An 18,009-nucleotide genomic window follows, 5' to 3' on the forward strand; every position below is an offset into this window, starting at 1 on the left:
CCTTCGACCAGCAAAATAGCTTCCAGCCTTAACAGTGTTTCATTAACAACTCCATGTAATTTACGAAATAACTTATAAAGAGGAAAAAAATGAAATGATTTATGTCAGACACAAAATGTCAAGATTGTATTAGCACACAAGCACAGTCATTTAGCTGAAGATACCCAGAAACAACATCATTTTTAAACTTGATATTAGTAAAGATCTGCTCTGCTACCTTTACTGTGCTGTAAAGCAAAAGATAATAAATCGGATTAAAGCTTCATTTCTGAGGCCTGCAGAATCTCTGTCTGTGCTGCACACAAGCGACAGAGAACAAAAATAATCTTCTTCAATTAAATCCTTCAGGAAATGTGAAGTTGGTTTATGAAGCTTCTCTAAACTTGTGTGTCTTTCTGGAGGAATATAATAAACCTCTTGTTAGGAAAATGTGACCAGTCTGTGTTTTCTTGAGGTTTTCCATTCATATAGCAACAGAGATTTGTTCTATACAAACAGAATAGTACTTTTTCCACAAAAGACAGAAATAACAGATTACTAACATCAGCAAGCTGAGTCTGTTGATGTGCTATAAGGACATCATAAATGGCTAAACATTTCTAAAAAGCACAGGTTTTGAATATACTGTCTTGAATGGGATCACTGCAACTATGAGTCAGAAATGTCCCAGCATGAGAACTTTATATAGCATAGGCTACATGACATTCATTCAAATATCTAAACAAAATGGTGCCAAGTCAGTAATATATGTCTAAGTAGTCATTATATTCCCCTTTTAAATGTACTAAACTTTGAATTGGGAGCTACATCCAGCTCACTAGAACGCTGCTCTCATTGTTGTATTACTCACTGTGGTCATCTTGCAGTTCATAAAATCAAAGCTGCATAAACACTGTAATTTTGTAGGCATATAATTTACCTGTTTAAGTTTATAGCTGAAGCTTAACCCTTGGTGTAAAACTATGCATGAGTTAACTCTCTGCTCTGAGCAATGCAGTGGAAACCTTTTGAACATTGTCGGGGGTTACGGCTTAGTGTAAAGGAGCAGAGGGGTCATCTCTGGGACACAGAGCCTACAGCGGGGTTTCAATTATTGTAAACACAATCATCTGGATTTATGGATTCTCTGCAAGATTTGAAATAATTCACCTGTACAGACAGTGCGGATGTGATTTTTTTTCTAAATAATTGCCTGGACATCCTTAAAGCTGATTGGATTCGGGAGAAAGATTGGGTATTAACAGAATTTGTCAAAAACTGTCCTTTTTAGAATCGCTGACTTTATCTTTAATCGTCCACTTCTGTATTTCTGCATTTCGGCAAGATGTCAGCAGGTTACTGTTTTCCATAAGCAGGACTTGAAGAAGATCCGTTGGGATGGATAAGATACCTGTGATGTGTTGAAACCTGCAGATTGTCAAATCTTAAAGATGCATGGCAAAACATTTCAGCAAATGGAACCCATGTGTCAAATTTAGGATATTAAGATAAGAGATGCTTTTACCAAAGACCCACAATCACAAGATGATCCCCTGTAGGATGAGAAAGAACTAAATGCACAGTTTGCAGAGTGATGTTAATATACATGGTAACACTAAAGTAATGGAACAGTTGAAACAACACAGACACACTTGAACAAAGAATTTGCTCAGAGCAAAAAAACTGTCAACTCTACTATTTTTTCAATATTTCCTAAAAAGTCTGTGAAAACTCCAAAGATTAAGGGAGCTAAATGAAACACCTGGTATGTCTGATGACGAAATACAAATATTGTGTTCATCTGTGTGCCACAGTTCAGAAAAGGGAAAGTGTAACTGATTGATTAGTCATGAATTCTTCTGCGCTCCAGGGTGTGATCTGGGTCGGGGAACCACACCCTCTCTACACTAACAAACTACTTGTCTGTCACTAGCAAACATCAGACCGGAGAGCCAGCGTGCATGTCTGGTCCTGAAACTGGGTTCTACGCCTCAGGTCTGCACGCCCCGTGACCCTAAAAATCACTCTCACCTGTCAATCACCCAGCAAGCTCTAAAGGAGGAGGAGGGCGAGTGAACAGAAAGACCAAACAGTATCAAAACCGGCTCGCGCTGATCCTTCAGCAAGGTGTTGTCCATCCAGTCGCGCTGACAGGGTTAAACAGACTCCACTAGAAAGGGCCTCCTCTGGATGGTAAACATTAACCTCTACAGTTGAAACAGTGGATTGACAGCTTAGAGCGTTTAGACTGCGGTTACAGATGTCAGAAACAAGGACAGCTCAGGATTAGAATATAAACTGCTAGCAAATAGCGTTACAAAGGCCTAATGATGGGTGCAGGTATGGAGAAGCAGAGGATTGTCACTGTGTCTACGGCTGAACAGACTGCCTTTAATGTTTTTTGATGAAACAAACTACTGACTTGACGACACTTTAATCTTAATGTTGTCAATTGTCAGTGCAGCTGAAATGTGTCGAAGTGAAATAAACCAGCAAAGTTCCCTGTAAACACGTTCAACACTTTTGGTTTGCTTTTCCTGTAACATCTGGTCCTGTTAATTAAGAACATGTCTTTTGTTTTAGCCACACAAACAGAAAGTCTCTGAGGAAGTCAGTGTCAGTCAGCTGGTGTGCCACCGCCACTAACGCACAACTAATGACTGAACTGCCATGTACAAACATTTATACGGCCCTCAGGAAGAAACAAGGCCTTTGGATATTCTTATTAGCTTAACCTGTACAACCTGCAGATGTTAGCATAACGATATATGAAACTGGGATTGTTAACAAACCTGTAAAACATCAGCCTGCGTGCATTGGCTGGTTACACTATAAAAACACTTTATTTAATGCAATTTATTATTATATTTATTATTTTACTCTTGCATTTTTTTCCAACATTTTTGAAATACAAAAATTACTGATCAAATTACAAAAAATAGACTGAATTTACATTTTGATCTCAAACAACATTGAAATCTGTAAATTTGAATAACCACATCATATTCTTATAAAAACTGAAAATTCTGAAAAAAAATGACATTTTCTTCAGACTTTTAATGCATTTAATGCATTAATGCATTTGTTTAATAGATGAAATTCAAGATTAATACTGTAAATACATTTCTAAAGCCAGATACAATTATAAAGTTTATAAAATCTGTTCTGTACTTTTACAAGGAATCGTTTGTTAAAAGAAGGATATCTTGATTGAAAACATTGAAGTAATGTGTTTTAATTAGTGTATGACATCTATAAGCAAAAAGAAACTATTAAAATTGTATTTATCATGTCATCCATCCATCCACCTAAATGCAATGAACACCAAAAAATGAATGATCTTGTGGCTAGAAAACGTTTTTTTAATAATAAAAAACTAGTGTATTTGTATTGTACAATTATCCAGAAACAATTAGATTATTACAATCCATGATTTTCCACTATTTCCTAGTTTTTATTTTTATATGTTTTATTTTTTTTGCAATAAATCTGGCAAAATCTTAGTTTTATTTTTGTTTTTGTTTTGTTTGTATGTTTTTTCCACAGTGTAGCGCTCTGCTCAAAGAACCACTCTAGTTAAATACAACCTCAGCTTCTGTCAACTCTCTGACCTGTTAGTGTAATATCTGGGCCACACTAAGCATTTACTCGTGTTTGGAAACATCTTATTAAGGTTAGGAAAATATCAGGGTCTTGGGAAAATACCAGTGTTGAGACATAAGACAGGAAGTAAAGCCCTGTTTCCATTTTAGAAGTGTTTTCTACAACACTGACCCAAATAACAACACCTCATTGCTAGCAACATAAAATAACTCATTCATATAATAAAATAACTCATTCACACCTGCACGTCTGCTATTACTTCATGGCAGTGATTTAAGCTTGAATCATTGAAACCAGCCGACTAATCCTCACCCCAGCTTTTACACCAACACATCGTCATCAGCTGACCTGACGCTGCCACCAGTTAAATTAATAATTTCTACTCACTATTCATTCACTCTATCCTTCCTCCCTTTCCTCCCGTTTTGCTACTGAACAAACTTTTCCATAGGCTTTGGTCACTCACCATTTCCTCCCTGAATCACTCAGCCCCAAAACACACAGTGTCTTGTGCTGATCCTCTGGGACAACTTAAAAACTTACATGCTCATCCTATGTCAAGGCTTGTGGTCTCATTCCTAGAATCGTACTTGTTCTTCCCAGCAAGCCTCTTCATCACCCACATACCTGTCTCCCTGCCCCTATTCTGCCCTGATATATGTCCCATGTCGAGGTCTGTGTTCTGAGTTGGATGGAGCTCCTCTTTGAAGTGACTATTTTTCCAAGTCTATGGGGCAATGATGTATACTCACTAGTGCTGACAAGCTGCCATTTGGATTTCTTACTTTCTAGCAGAGCTTGTTTTTAATGTCCTTCCCTTTCATTATGTGTCTTCAGAATGAGGCTTTTATGTCAGTAGCAGAACATTTCCTTTCCACGTGCACAGGCAACATGTATAAATATTTATGCATGATTGTGGATGTACCTCAGTTCCTCAAGCCCCGTGGTTTAGTGGCCTTTATTGATAACTTGATAGTGGCAGTGGGAATGGGGTATAAATGGGGTAGGGGTGGGGTTGTTTGCACTATTTTGTGAAGCACTTTGTGTTACATTTTTGCTTTTATGAAAAGTGCTATATAAACAAAGTCTGATCAACTGAGTCTGATAAAGGTTTGCATTAACTGCGTATGAATATGTACAAGTGCTTTAATGTTATGTAGTTTATATATTGTCTCCTGCTGGCCAACCTGAAACACATTCATTCCATCTCCTTCCTCGGCCTGAATCCTGGTAGGAATTCCATAATATCATTTTCAGAGTTACAAATTGCACCACACAGTCACCCTATTTAACATAAACTCAATGTGTTACTTATGTTTATTAATATTTCATCTCACAGACATGATCAAATAGGAGAAATATCTTTATCAAGTCAGGGAGTAAGTTTTTGTAAAATGGAAAGAATTAGATAAAGAAAAAAAGACTTATGAAATGACAGGGAGCAATAACACATAATAGTAATGAGGTAATGGGAAATATCTGGAACCCAACAGTATGAGCACAGAAGCTGTCAAAGTTTGAGGACCTCAGAGGATGATTCATTTGCTGTTAAGAGATCCAGCTGAACAAAAATGGGGAAAATTCCTGGCTAAAATCGTCTGCACTTTCTACAACCTACTACAACAAAAAATTAGCATCAGGCAAGAAACGCAAACTTGTAACTTGGCTGAGCATAAAGCAGTTAAGAAGTAAGAGTTGAGTTTTACAGCGGGGACCTAAAAGCCTGGGTGGAATAATAAATCTGATGGATTTGGTGAGTGGGGAGAAGGAGCTCACATTAGGGGCAGAGCATGGCGAAGCCATAGGGAGAGCCGAGGAGCCAGGCTCTAAAGAGTCCTCACTGCCTCTGACGTTCTTTAACCTCTTTTTGTGGCTTCGAAACCTCATGTCTTTGGCCTCCAGTCACTCTCTATTTATGCAAGAAAATAAAGAAGAGAACGCTGCCCCTCCTAAATCTGTAAACTGCAATTAAGCTAAATTCCAAGTTTATTTCCAAATGCCGTCCTTGCTCCAGACCATGTGAGAGACTCAAGTCTAAAATTATCACACTTTTGGTCAGGAGGCCAAGACAAAGCCAGAGCTAGGACTGTCTTCTCACAGGCCACAGAAACACAAAGAAAAGGCTGTGGAAGGGCTGAGACTACTACAATAATTATTTGAATGGCCATGATTCAGAAACGAAACTCCTGACACAAAGGATGAAAATGTCACACAGATTGAGACGTTGCTGCAGCTGCTTTGAACAAGAGATAAAAGAAGGCAAACAAAAGAAACCAGAAGGAATGATGTGTAGAGAGACTTTGATGACATCCCACTGCAGTGAAATGAGTTATGTCTATTGTTTAATAAAATCACTCAGCCCCGTGAAAACCAAAGGCCTGGTGCAGTGAGACAGCTTAACTAAAAGCATTGTGTCGGCTTGACTGTTTTATGTCGGCCCTCCTAACCAAAGGTCTTATGTCTGGAGGCAAACAAAAAGCAGCCCACGCACCCCAGCACATCTCCCTGTCTCTCAGCAAGTCTGTCTCCCCATCATGTGTTTACACATCGCTGCAGTAAGTGACAGGGCTGTAATCGGAAGTCCACAACCGTGTCATTTGGAAGACTGTTGTCTTTTCCTGGGAGCGTGGTGGTCAGCAGAGAAAAACAAGATTTACATCTAACAGGGAGGGGCCAGGCGTCAACCGTGCATTATCCCCCTATTGGCTGTGGTCAGGAATGGGCTTCCACATGTGGGAGAGGTAGACGAAAAGACGCAAAATTTCTACCCGCAGGAGAAATTTTTATTTGGAAAAATGAGAAATCTCACTAATTAATCTAGGCAAAATGAATAAAAAAACATAGCACAATGTTGCATCTGCTGTAAGACTGTGTCTACGGATGCCTTATGACTTTTGTTATGAAGATAAAAAAGGAGCTGGCATGTGTGGTACTCACCGCCGATGGCATCATACGTCGTCGTCTTTGCGAGACACGAAATGCCACCTATAAACAAAAGAGAGAGTAGATTGTAAATATGGTTTGTAAAAATGTCAATCTGTGGCATTGGAAACAGATTTAGGGTATTTCTGAGGTTATTTTGTGAACTCTATATTTTTGTTTTCCTTTGTGATTGCCTTTGATATCGGAGCAGTTTTCCACTTTCAATTGGAGATTTAAAAAAAAAAAAAAGACAACAACAACAAGTTCCTCGATTTTATTACAGCTTTATTTATTTCTTCACAATGTTTGCTGTTTATTCTTTGTAAAACTATGAGGGGTTTACCACTTCAGGCCCTTTTTTAATGTCCTGGAAAGAATTAAACAGAGATGCTTGGAGCGAGCTTTATTTCACATTGTGTTCGCCTAAAACCTGGCAAATCGGTTAAAGGACACAGAGACTTCTATATATACATGCCTGAAAGGAACCGGTGCACCTTTTTTTATCCATTTGCAGGATATGAAGCATGCAGAAGAGACACACACTGACCTGTTTTGACACTAATGCTTGATATATATATAACAGATACATCAAGAATCCACAGTCAGTGAAAATTTATGAAAATTTTGGGTGGAAAAAGAACTTTTGAGTGTAGAGCAAAAAGAGTCAGATGCACCAGCAGCGCCATGCCCTGTTTTCAGATGAACCCAGCCAGACAGACACGCTTAATCCTACACAGGTTCAAAGCTCCGCCACTGCACATGTGGCATCAACCTGAACAGAGTTAAAGAGAATGAAAGAAAAAGACCCAAAGAACAAAGGCACTTAGCAAGAGACAGGACTATGAGTAATGTATTGAAGTTTGTTGTGTCTCTGGGAACTTACAAGAGTGCTTATTTTTACCAGTCGCGTGCGTGCGTATCTGTGCATTTATACAGATAGTATAAGTCACATTTCATTGGTGGGAGTAGGTGAGCTCAGCAACCCCGTAGAGAATAGCAGACCCTCTCTATTTTTTGTCAATGATTTGCTGACTAAGATTGGGCAACCGCTATGGTCATTCCCATGACTCACAAAGCTGCATCGCCCCCTGTGAAACTTGCAAAAGAGCTGGTCATCCACCAATGCGGGGTGCTGACTAAGGCTGAACATTAAAAGCAGAGCCAGTCACACTGATTTAGAAGAATCCAAAGCCAGACGAACGAACGTGCAGAGACACAGATGAACCAAATAATCCCCTGACTTCACACAAAGAGGCCGAACCAGCTCAGTTCATTTATCTATTGCACCATGGGTCTAAGCTGTAAAAGCGAGGACCTTTACGATCTGTAATGAAATTTAGTAACTGTTATTGCAAATGTTTCAGAAACACGTGCATATGCTTAGCAAGACCACAATATAGAGTTCACAGGTACGAAACTGATAAAATCAACAGTCAACCAACAGGATATACTTACAGATAAAATCTTTAACAAGTACCACGTTCTATAAATGTGTAATTACATTCCATCACAATCCAAGTCAAACACAGAGACATTAGAGCTACTTACACCATGGTCATGTAGAAATGCAATTCTCCTGTAAGAGGAGTAACTCAAAGCACAACTGAAGACTGAATCCTGAAATGATGTGATTTATTCTCTGAAGCAGACTCAAACACATTCTCAGAAACACTATCCAAACACTCACACACAGTAAGACATAAGAAATGGTTCTGTACATGTTCGAAAGGAGATCTTCAACATCTGCGCCACATATTGTATCACATTCCAAAAGCTCCATATGAATTATAACCATCTTCATGGTGGAAGGTAACAATACACTCAGCAATTTGTAATCTGGCCTCGGGTTTATGCTTTATTGTTTTTGTTTAGATTTTTCTGTTTTACACATGTACACATGAATCTAATATCACACCTCTGCCCTTCTGTGTTTTTGTGTTTACATGTTGGCATACACACAGCTGGGTGTTTGCAATCTATGCACATTAACCTGGGTGCTCTGGGACCACCCCAGCATGCTGGAGTGTGAAGGTAAACATTTCTCAATGAATTCGGCAGGGGAAAACCCTGCTGGAGTGTGACTGCATTATGAAGGCCAAATAGTGCTACACTCAATCTAAACAGTGAATGTGAGAGTCGAGGGACTCTCAGAGGTCACGGTTTAGCAGAGAGATGTGGAGCCCAGGCAAAAAACAGCTGCACACATTTCCACTCCGCCAATATCGTGCTTTTGGATAAGCACTCTATTCAGAAGAGCCTAATTACTCTTCTTTGTTTCCTTTTTTGCACTAGATTTATGATTCTGCAACGGAACACAGTGACTCTCAATATGCAAACAGCATGCAGCGTGAAACTCGCCCAATATCCCATAGTGGGAAAAAGCACAGGTGCAATAAAAAACAAAAATTAATGGCTGCACTTAACCCTTTAACATCCTCACCAAGAAAAAGGCAATGAAAAAATTATTTCTTTATATTTCTTATCTCTTTAGGGCACTAATAACAACAATCAATGTTTTTTTTATGAAGAGACCCAGCAGTTTTTAAAATATTGACCTCTACCAAACAGTTGACAAAAATTATTTTTCCCTTTTAAATCTTTTTTTTTTTTGTTACATTTCAAATGACACAGTTGTGTTCAGTAACTCCTTAGGCACCATAATATGTCAAAGGTATTACTTTACCTTTGAAAATCACAGCAAACAGAGGCCTCATGTGAGGAGTGATTGTGTTCGTGATAAATTCCTGTGAGCAGACTGACTTGCTCTGCATGCTATTTCAAAACACAGTGACATCTACTGGACTTTTTTTTTAGTATAATGTACCTCAGAGTGGTACCTAATGAGTGGTAGACATGGCTGAAACAGGTGGAATTAAGTAAAACATATTTTTCAGTAAGATATAGTGAGTTAAAATGTGCTCTACCAAATGGTTGAGCAGAGCGTTAAAGGGTTAATTTAGGAGTGTCAGTGTTGTTTCTGGAGACATCCTTAATGTTGCTAGTAACACCTGTGTTTTTCACACTATGACAACTCAACACGGCCTACTTGTAACATCATTTTAGTCCACATGAGCTAATCCTGGCTTGTCACCTTTTTTCTGCTCTTATTTGTCATGAATACGTAGCTAGCTACATATGTAGATAATATCTTATTCTCATCCCAACAGACAGTCATGGAAAAATGATTAGACCACCTTTGGTTTTCTTCAATTTCTTGTTCATTTTAATGCCTGGTATAACTAAAGGTACATTTGTTTGGACAAATATACTAATAACAACAAAAATAGCTCATAAGAGTTTAATTTAAGAGCTGATATCAGACATTTTCCATAGTTTTCCTGATAATATCCAAAATCACTGAAGTTCTTCCATCAACAGCTATGGCATTGTACTGCCAAAAACAGTGTTTTTAGGCATTCCATGTTTTCTTTTCTGTCTGTTTTAGTCACATGATCCACACAGGAGTTAGTACTTGATTGCAAAACTATTGTTTCTGATGACTGCAGCCATGCATCTTGGCTGCTCTCCATCAGCTTCTGACATTGTTCTGCTGTCATAGCAGCCCATTCCTGTTGCACTAATTCAATAAATTTGCTTCTTTTTTGGGCTTGTGGTTCTCCATTTTGTGTTTGATAATTTTCCACAGGTTTTCAGTTGGATTTAGATCTGGTGATTGAGCAGATCATGGCATGGTTCCAATGTTCTGCTTCTCCATCCAGGATTTAACTGACCTTGCCGTGTGGTAAGGGGCATTGTCTTGTTGGAAAATCCAATTAATCAAAGCAGGAAAGAGTTTTCCAGCTGATGGAAGAAGACTGTTTTCAAGAGTAGCCCCGAACATGACTTTGTTCATTGGCCCTTCACACAGTTGCATTTGCCCTGTTCTACCTAGACTGAAACAACCTCAGATGATCAATGATCCAACCCCATGTTTTACTGTAGGGGCAGACAGTCTGGTTTGTAGCTTCTCCAGGCTTCCTCCTAACCAGTAAGTTGTCTGAAGTATTGAAGTAAACAAGAAATGTAAGAAAACAAGGGTGGTCTAATAATTTTTTCCATGACTGTCAACTGACCGTTTCTCCAACTTGGGATCAGATTCATCAGGGAGAACACCACCATGCTTATTTAAACTGCTGAACAAATGTGGGAAGTGAATCAGAGTTTTGGAATCCAGCTTTTATTACAAATAACAATTTAAAGACCAAACATCAGTGAAAATCAAAGTTTATTCCTTGTCAACATGTGCATATGGTGTTATTTATAAGCTGGAAGACACATCACGAGTGAAATAACCAGTCAGCACCAGGGTGGAGCATTTCCACCTTGTAACTGCAGTGTACTGATGACAGCCTCAAAAGTACAATTCCAGACTTCCAGGGTTTCATATGTCACACACCTAAGAACTTGACAGCTTGAAGGATGAGATTTTCCTCATTATTACTCTTTGGAATTAGTTAAGAAAACATGCATTGCTGAGTAACTGCAACATGACAACTTGCCATTGTGTAGCAGAAAGTAGTTTTATAATGTCTAAGCAGAGCCATGGGTGAGCTGGTGTGCTCCTGCTGTAGCGAGTGCTGGAGGGGTGAGAGGAAAGAGAGGTTCTGGACTGTGCGGATCTGTGCATTTCAGAGGAAGCAACCGTGCAGAGTTATATCGAAGCAATTTTAAAGCACAACGGGATTATTTTCACTAACAAAACCTTATAAATATACAGCTTTGATTCACAGATATAAGTTCTTAGGGGTTAAATCAAAGAGAGACTTTAAGGAAAAGGGTAAATCTAAAGTCATATTAAATTTTATCATCTCCTCATGTTGGCTGAGGTCAGTGCAGACATCCATGTGCAGCCAAGAATTTATGATTGCTTAAGTGCACTATGCAGACACATAATGTAGTATAAACAGAACTGCATGTGTGTTCACTTCCATGTCTGAGTATATCAGGGCCTTCAGAACTGCACTACTAACATTTTCTGTGAGCAGCAGTGCAGAAAAAGAGTGATTTTTTGTGTCCCCGCATAGACTTTCAAATATCCAAGTTTAGCTTGGTTGAGTAACACTAGAGCTACAGAAATAAGAAGAGAAAACTCCTCAGAAATCCGCATCATTTGACATTTGTTTGTGTGTGGTTTAAAGATCAAGATCATCTTTACCAGAAAATTCAGAGGTACTTTTGAACTTTGCAGAGACTAGACTAGCATTTTAAGTTAACCACCTCCCAGCCTTGGCTCCATTCTCACTGTACAGATATGAGTGGGATCAATCCGCTAAATGATTCTCCTAAAGAAAGCTATTTGATGTATTTTCCAATATGATGGATTACTCGTTTAAAGTTAAAATATGATAAATGATTCGGTTATGAATACCAGAGGAAGAACTTTCTTCAAGTTCTGTTTTGATTTAGCACGTGAATCAGATCAAGATAAAAGATCGAGGCACACCCATCACTCTCTGTGAACTCCACACCTTCACCACAACAATGCATTGCCAACCTGCAGCTGATACAATAATTATATCCCTTTCATGTAACTAATTCGGAAAATTTTGGAGACCTTTGACTCATCTCTGTAACGAGAAATGATTCCTTAAAAAGTGCCTGCTTTTTTCTGTACTGTCCTTAATGCCTGTCTGACGCCACTTGCCATTTTTATGCATACATTCATCGTTCAGGTTCCAAAGTACAATTAAAAAGCAAACTGGAATGGAAAAAAAAAGAAAAAAGTGGTACAAAGAAGGGGTGATGGTATTAAAATATTGATTGAACAAATAAACCAGTAAAGCTTACAGATGAAAGAAAAGTCTTTTGCCACTTCCTCACTCTGTAAATAAACAACCACACCAGATGTCCCTGCTTCACATTTACCCTGCCAGTGTCGTTCTCTCATCCAGAGCAGAAAGCAGAACGGGTACAGTCAGTGTCGTTCCCAGTCAAATGCAGCATCAAAAACAAATGTTCACTTGTCAACGCCTTGAGCAGTATTGAATCACACAAAAAGAGGTTTCAAAAGGCACAGACTACCACAAAACGTACAGTCTTTCCCAACTAGTCTATCGCACCATTAACAAAAAGATCTCACCCAAGCAAAACCAAAGATGTTTGACTCATGAGGAATGGTTACTGTTAACCTTCAAATCAACCACCAAGTGACTCACCACTGTCTGGAAAGTTGTAGGCTTTTGATGGCTTGCACGTTTTCCATCAACATAGTGTTGCCATGACCTCTAAGTTGCATTAGCACCCCGTGTGGACCAATACGATCGGTTGCATGGGCCACTGATGCCATTCTCAATTTGTTTCAATACACAACTGGAAAGCTTCATGCACTCATCTCACTTCACCTTCAGTTCAGACAGTTTGATGCCCTCGTCTTCCAACAAATATTCAAGCCACTGCATGCTCGATTCTGAGTGGTTCTGCTTATTGTGGAGAGTGAAAACAGACGGAAGTCTAAACAGTTCCAGGAGGGTATGGGCTAATGTTTTCAGTGTTTTATGTTCTCCTGGAGTTCCCCAACACCTTTTAGCCGTCCATGACACTTCCCCTCTGTCATATGAAAACAGGCCTCACAGCACACATTTCTGTACCCAGCAGGGTCTGTGGCTGCCGCTTTCGTCCTTCAGTCCAGATAACACATATCATCAAAACACTCTCATCCACAAACCCAGACTCCATCCCTTTGGCTATACTTTGGTTAACCTCTCTATCACGCTCAAGCCCCTGGGTAGTGCTGTTATCCAGACAAAAACACCCAACCCACACAGCCAGAAATCATAAACACAGAGTAAAAACCAGACTGCACCACAAGCTCCCGCCAGGCGCAGACCAGAACAAAAATACTGATGTTGTCTCTTTGTCACTGGTCAGTCCCTCGATGTCATTGTCCATCCACCTCTAGTGCTACCCATTCCCCAAGACATAAGTAGACATCCGTGCATCTGTGCGTGAAAGCTTTACGCTCCCGAGCAGCAGAGTCAGGGACTCAGGCAGTGATCTTGCATCTGTCAGACAAATAGCGAAACGGATGAATCTCTGAGGGCACATGAGCATGAAAAGTTATTCCATGAACAAAAAAACACACACACACTAAAAACATTATAGCCGTGCAGCGCCAAAGAAAATGTCTGTACCCATAAATATGTGCCCCGAGAAGTTTAAATATGCTAACCAAGAAATGGGTCACAAAAGCAACTTCTGTATGAATGAGCAACAGCTTGGCTGGACGGCGTAATTACAAAACACACAGCACATTATCTATCATCCTCTCCAAAACTCTGAGTCACAACAGACAGTAAAGGCTAGAAAAACATGTTGAAAGAAAGGTTAAACCAAAGATAGCTCTTTTGTAGTTGCAGACACAGAAACACACAGAGGAATAAACTTTCACATATAGTATCCATACAAACATGCAATATCCTTGCTATTAAACAGATGTGCATTCAGCTATCAGATGTGGGTTTGAGAAATCATTTTCCTCTATTCAGCCTGTCAGGCCTGTGGACCTGGGTTTGAAATCGCTCCAAAACCTGCATGAAGTTGGTCTGACAGCTTCCACAATACAAAGGACTTTTGAGAACAAGAGGGGGAGAGTAACTATTGACTGACTGAGAGGCCCGAAGTTCTGCAATTCAGTTGGAGAATGTTTTTGCTGGTTGTTTGAAAGTCATGTCCTCACATCATACCCAAACCGCACTGGCCCCTATTTGAATATCTACAGGGAAGTGGATAATCACTCCAAGACAGATCATCCTCATGGGTCCTTCCACAGCTCGCTCTCTCTCTGTGAAGTTTTGTTTTCGTCTCTTATCCCTATATTTCCTGTGTGATCTTTATCCTCGCTGCACTCTTTCACTCCCAACGCTTCATCAGCTGTGTTGATTAGTTGTTCCACAACAGGGCTGTTAGAGAGTCTAGACGACTGTAGACTGAGGTAGGAGTGTGTACACACCCCACAACCACACTCGCGCTAATGTGTAATCTCTGAGTGTGTTATGCCCCGAGCGGCTACGCTAGGCGAGTTTTGTCAGGGTGGCTGTGGTATTCTCACCGCCTCATGTGTCATTACAGCAGAGCTAATACCACTCTGCATACCCTCAGTCTCCCACCAGAAGTATTTGTATACACACACGCATGCAAATACACCTCAAGCCACAAGCATGCATTTACACTTACGCTCATCCATCTCGTTAGGACGCACAGCAGGGGGACGATTTGAACTTCCTGACCTCTTTCTAACACACACACCCATATGTACTTGAACTTGTGAGAACGCTCTCGGACATCACCTAAATCCTAAGCTTAAATTACATGCCTAACCTAAACCTTGCCCTTATGTTAACCTTAACCTCTTTCTGACCTTAAACCTAACTCTCTCTTAACTCCCACACCTCATTCCAAATGATTCAAACTAATGTGACCCTGGAGACCCTGAACCGCCATTACTACGGCACGGCGATGTTATCTGAAATCCATAAAAGTGTTCCTTGTTAGCACCCAATCAAGTCCTCAAATATGGACTTAGGGAAAAGAAAAACACCCCTCTGGGCAGACAAGCAGTGAATGCAGACCTTTAGAGAGCTTAATTTATTACCCTCGGGGATAAGGGAGGGCTGAAAGGAGGGCGAAGCACAGGGCACGATGAGACGGCGAAGGGAAGCAGAAGAAGTGAAAATGAGACACGGCTGAATGCTGAAATATGGGGTTTGTTTGGAAAGATGGTGGTATTATCAAACAGAAACACCCTAATGCATGTGAACACACACACACACACACACACACACACACACACTCACTCACTCACGCAGAACACATGTAATCATGACCAAGAAGAACAGTCCCGTCTTTATCCCCGTCTTTGGCAACAGTCACTTCCTCAGGATACGGAGCAGTTTTGTTTAACTTCAAACACTGCCTGTCCCTGGTTCCTGCCCTGTCCTGTTCCCTCCTCTCTACCCCCCGCCCCGTCTCTTACTATCTTCTATTATTTGTTCGACTTCCTCCTTATGCTCCCTTTTCCTCCAAAGAACCTCGGGAACACAAACTAAAACAGGAAGACTGAATAAAAGAGAGACAGACTGAGAGAGCGTGAGGGAAATCGCAGCGGTTTCTAATCTGCAGTAGACAGTCGGATAGAGGGACAAAGCTACCGTTCCCTGCTGCTGACTTCCGCTTCGTCAAACCAGCACCAGCCATAACTTATATCCTTACCCCAATACTAACCGCAGACTCAACCCCAAATTACCATCTGCCAAGCACGACAATCTCGAGAGCCCACCCACAACTCCGACGAAGCCGCTACCTCAAAGCAGGACAAAGACCGACAACTACTACCTCTGCCACATTCAGCACACTGTAATCAACCAGGTCTCTGGCAATTATTCTGTGTGTGTGTGTCTGTGTGTGAGGAAATGCTTGATAGCGCAGACGCAGGAGTGTGTGTTCACTTAAGGGTGTCAAAATAGCTGATGAGCAGGTGTGTGTTTGCAACAAAGAGAGACAGGACATGCTGTTTGTCGGCACACCGCATATCCTCTCAACCTCTGCCAAAATATAGAGTCTTTTCCACCACAGCAGCTGATAGCATCGCTGCCTCTGGTTACACTATCAAGCAGGCTCAGGAGGTGTGGCAGAAGCTACATGATCTTATCTCACGTGCGAGGGTTTGCCAAATTTGTTCTGAGCAGGTGACAGGTATGTTCTGTAAGAAATACAGGGAGAGGAACTGAGCTGGAAAGGGCGGCTATAAAACACTCAAACAGACCATTTAATCAACTCACCATCCCATTGTAGTGTGTCTGTTGCAAATGAGAGCAGAGTTTAAGCTGTTTGTAGTGCCTTGCCACTGTGCATCATGCCAGGCCATAATTAGGATGATTTAAGGGCTGTTAAATGGAAACAGTCTGTGTGAACATCATGCCAGCATGTGATTGGTCACAGCAAGAGAAGCCAGTCATCTCGATGGTGAATCTGGCTAGATTAATTTACCGTGCCATCACAACTGTTGCCGTTAGTGATATGGCCATTGTCATCATTGTGTCCACCCACCTCCAACTCGAATCCTATGACAACAATTTGGCAGCAGATTGGCTGATATGTAGAGAAGCTCATGGCAGAGTGTCAGATTTATTCCTGGAACTGAGAAGAGGGAGTGCTTCAGCTTTATTTTCTTTTTCCTAGCTTCCAGCTGTCCTGTTTCATTAAAGCAGGTGATTCATTCCATTCACTGAACTCACTGTTTATCTTTTGTAATCGTAATATACAGTACAAAGTGAAAACATACTGCAACATGAAAATTTACTACGGCATCGACCGCAATTCAACTTTTATATACATCTCAAAATTTATAGTTTTGGTACCAAATCTAATGATATGCCTATGTTATTTCTCCTGCTAAATAATACTATGACGAAATCATACTTTTATGCGAGATATATGGCAAAAGTAAAACACTGCTGCAATACAATATGTTTTTTGTAGCTAGAGAAAATGTTGCTGTGAAAAATCCCAAGTAGGAACAAATGATTATTATGCTTTCATAGGTTTTCCCTTCCCTTTTAGCAATTTTATGTGTTTAAACTGGAAATTTAGAGTGTAAAGTCCAAAAGATAAGTCAAATGGACTTCCAAAGAAAGCACTGCTCTTTAGCTGCCAAAAACGCCTTGTTTAAAATCTAAGCTTTAGATATGATACTCGTCCACATCACTATGTAACATATTTATATATCGTATGCCTAGTGGCTAGTTTAGTGTGTCCTAAAACAAAGAATGAGCAGCTTCCAGACTAGAACACCTTCTGCAATGGCTATGGGTGTGTATCGATATCCACCATGCTATACAGTACACAAGAAAAAGATTTTGGGTGTTAGTAAAAAAAAAAAATTATCTGGATGTCCTATTACATTCAGTCAGCATGTGTCCCTTCATGGAAAAAGGTCACATCTTAAACCTCCAGATACTCATCAACAGCAAAAATGCCGACCACACAAGTGGGATTTCAGTATGGGAAACAGAAGCCAGACCGTGCCAGGTTGGGTAAGTAAGGTGTGTGGGGCAACAGTTCAGCTGGTTTCGGACTACAGACTACGACTGGAAAAGCTTAAGGCAAAATTAGTATGAAGAAGTGTTTCCCAATTGTGTGCATGTGGCAAAAGAGAGTACATAAGTTGTAAGGACAGCTGCAGTACGTGCTTCAAGTAAAAAGAAATATTCTGCCATTTGGAACCCAGTGCATGTCTCTCTGCCTACACCTATAATTCTAAGATTATATAACGTTACATCACATTCTTCAGGCCAGCTGACCAATCAGAGCAGACTGATCAAAGCAACAGGAGCTAAAATGGAGCGGTTCAGACTATTATTACTTGGGAACCTCATGCGATTTAGAAATGACCCCCACGTGTCTCTTTCTCATGCAGCACATTCGAATATGATAAGTGAAGGCTGTTTTTTTACTTGTATTTATTAACCCTGGTTGTTATATTAATAGGCCTCCACATAGCAACTGTTG

The 18,009-nt window shown here is 40.3% G+C and overlaps 1 protein-coding gene across 2 annotated transcripts in view; it reads right to left on the reverse strand.

The window, feature by feature from the left end:
• Window positions 1-18,009, reverse strand: part of LOC111563249 (zinc finger protein 469) — a 205,270-nt gene that overhangs the window by 70,344 nt on the left and 116,917 nt on the right. For both annotated transcript variants that reach the window (XM_023262241.3, XM_035944401.2), the window contains exon 3: window positions 6,520-6,567. The gene's annotated coding sequence lies outside the window, so the exon portion shown is untranslated. The remainder of the gene's footprint in view (window positions 1-6,519; window positions 6,568-18,009) is intronic.

This window comes from Amphiprion ocellaris, chromosome 3 (genome assembly GCF_022539595.1).
Source record: "Amphiprion ocellaris isolate individual 3 ecotype Okinawa chromosome 3, ASM2253959v1, whole genome shotgun sequence".
Lineage (NCBI taxonomy): Eukaryota > Metazoa > Chordata > Actinopteri > Pomacentridae > Amphiprion > Amphiprion ocellaris.